Consider the following 3,064-nt stretch of genomic DNA (forward strand, 5'->3'; position numbering starts at 1 on the left):
CTTTTTCTTTGTCCAAAATTATTAACATAAATTTGTTGCTTTCTGATTGTTCAAAAAATGAATATATAGCCTGTGTTCATATCAAATACTGTCTTTAAGCTATGTTTAAAGAATTAGGGTATGTTAACACATCAATGAAAAATTGTTATTTTTTTCCTTTGCGTTTTTCACTTACAGGCGACAACGTTGTCAATATGTTCCCCATTCACACAAATCCACAAAAATGACTAAAAACACTGTATTATACATGCCAGGACAGTAGATGGCGATGTCACTTTGTAAAGAAACACTATGCGGCAATAGACTAAACATGTAACATGCATGTCACCGTTTTCACAAATTCACGTATTTGTTGTTTACATGAAGACGATAACGATATCATTTTCAAAAATTTGCACTTTGAATCCTGTTTTCAAAACGTTTCCATTTTCAGGCCCTCAAAATACCGTTATCGTGTAAATGCCACAATGAAAAGTTTTACATTTTTAGTTGAAATTGGTGTGGTGTAAATGGCCCTATCAGTAAGTTGAGTATAATGCTATAAATCATTTTCAATAGCAAAGAGTATATAATTACATTTTCTTGGTTTCATGGAGCTTGTAATAAATAGCTTGTTTCATCCAGAAAATAAAAAATGAGGGTACGTTTACATGACAACAAAAGTTTTTCCCTTTGCGTTTTTCACGTACAGATGACAAAGTTGGCAAAGCAATCCCTGTTCACATGGATCCGCGAAAACAATTAAAAATTGAGTATTATACATGCCAGGCCAGTAGATGGTGATGTCACTTTGTAAAGAAAACTCTATGCGCCTATAGACTAAACACGTAATACAAATACACATGACGTCACCGTTTTCACAAATTTGCGTTTTTGTAATTTTCATGGAGACGATTGTTATTTTCAATGTTTGCATTTTCAGGCCCCCAAAACACCGTTGTCATGTAAATACAGTAAATGGTCAAAACAAATTCGTTTTCCATATTTTATTGAAAATGGTGACGTGTTAAAGGTGCTCTATGTAATGACAGCTAGTGGTTGAAATGGGTACTGCAGCCCAAATTCAAAATATTATTTGCCCCGCCCCCTCTTCCTCAGACTCAACACTCTCACGGGTTGCCAATTTGAAGACACGCAACAGGAGCGAGCTCAAATGACATTGGAAGGCGAGGAGACTTACACACTGTAAGATAATTAGTTGATTTATTGATTTATGATAAGTTCATATCGCGTTTTAATATGGTCCCGTTCATAGAGATTTTTAGATGGATGCTGAGGCTTTTTAGGTCGTGTAGAATCTGCGATCTCTGACTCAGTTTGTTCGCTGGCTTTCATGGCTGCAATTCGCTGCATGTGTTTTCCGCCGACTGGCAACCTCGGGTGGCGAAATACTATTGGGTAAATTGGCAACGTAAGGTCTTGCACAGACCGAAACAAAAACAGAAATTCTGACACGGAACGCAAATTTCAAAGTAAAATAACTGGCTGTAGCAATGGTTTTCAGAGAAACCAGTATATGAACTGAGCATGTTTAATAAATATCTGCAAACATATTATGGTATTTTTATGTTTTAGTACAGGCAAAAGCTTACATAGAGCACCTTTAACCGCCCATTTGCAAATACATACACTTTATACACTATCTTTGTGGGGACTCTCCATAGACTTAATGGTTTTTATATTGTACAAAGTACAAACGGTATTTTCTATCCCTTAACTCTAACCCTACCCCTAAACCTAACCATCACAGATAACTTTCTGCATTTTTACATTTTTAAAAAACCGTCATTTAGTATGTTCATTAATCCATTTCGTAGATGTAGATGATCTCATGATCAAATGTGATTGCTCTACTATTTTTGTGGGGACTATGTAATATAAACCTGTACACACACACACACACACACAAATTATCATTTACACACCCTACTTCCAATATATGACTTTCTTCTTTGGAACACAAAAGGTGAAATTCTGAATTGCCAAGCAAATAGAAGAGCCATAAAAGTGTTCAAAGTGACTCCTATCTTCTAACTCACTTTTGTTTTCCATGGAAGAAAATCATACACATGGTTGGAAACAACATGATAGTGAGTAAATGATGATGAATTATCTGTTTTACAATCTATCATAAAGAGGAGTGATGCTCATTGCTCATATAAGGAGGACTGAATCCTATTTTGAGTTTTTCTTTTGTAAATAATTCACTGAAATGTGTCACAGAGCTTTATGGTTCAGCAGAAACAGCACAGAGGAGAGGAGAAGCACTATTAATATTTTTCATTCCTCTTTGTTGTTTTATAGATCTCGGAGAACCAATTGTCAATTAAAATTGAATCTGTTCCAGATGATAGTCAAAAACAGACCTCAATGGAACTGTTTAAGGATGCTTTAATGTTTCAATATTCTGCTGCCCTGACCAGAAGGAAGACAAATGAGTCTGTTTAAAAGTGTCCCAGCAGCAATACTCTTTCTCCTCTAAGCCAAGCAAATTAATTCAGATTTGTGGTTTGTGGGGTAAACAGGAAGTGTACAGACAGAGAAAAGAGCTAATCAAGTAACACACACAGCTATTGCTAGCACACTAAAAACACACACATTACAAAAACCAAAGCGTTCAAAGATCAGATTAAGTGTAAAATGTAATTGCTCTACAATTCTTCAGCATGTTGAACCAGCAACCATTTTATTTTATTTGTTTTGAATATTCATTCACAAAAAATATATTTGGATTTTATTTCAAATATTGTAAAATCATTTTCTCTCACATTTTTCTTTAAATACATTCCTTTCATAGTCAGTATACGTTTTAAGCATCTTTAAGCTGGAAATCTCAACAATGACAGACTCAGAAAATATGGGCCTTGCTTTTTTTTTTTCTAAAGGACCCCACCCACCCACACTTATTCGCCCCCCTTCACAAATTCTAACACACACCGAACTCAACGTCAAATAGCTTCACACTCAACCAATCACAAGCAACAGCATTGTGTCAACCTACATCACAGTGGCCAATCATATGTTTTGCAGTCTGTCATGTGACATAAAGCCCCGCCCCATTTGT

The sequence above is a fragment of the Megalobrama amblycephala genome, linkage group LG17 (genome assembly GCF_018812025.1).
Source record: "Megalobrama amblycephala isolate DHTTF-2021 linkage group LG17, ASM1881202v1, whole genome shotgun sequence".
NCBI lineage: Eukaryota > Metazoa > Chordata > Actinopteri > Cypriniformes > Xenocyprididae > Megalobrama > Megalobrama amblycephala.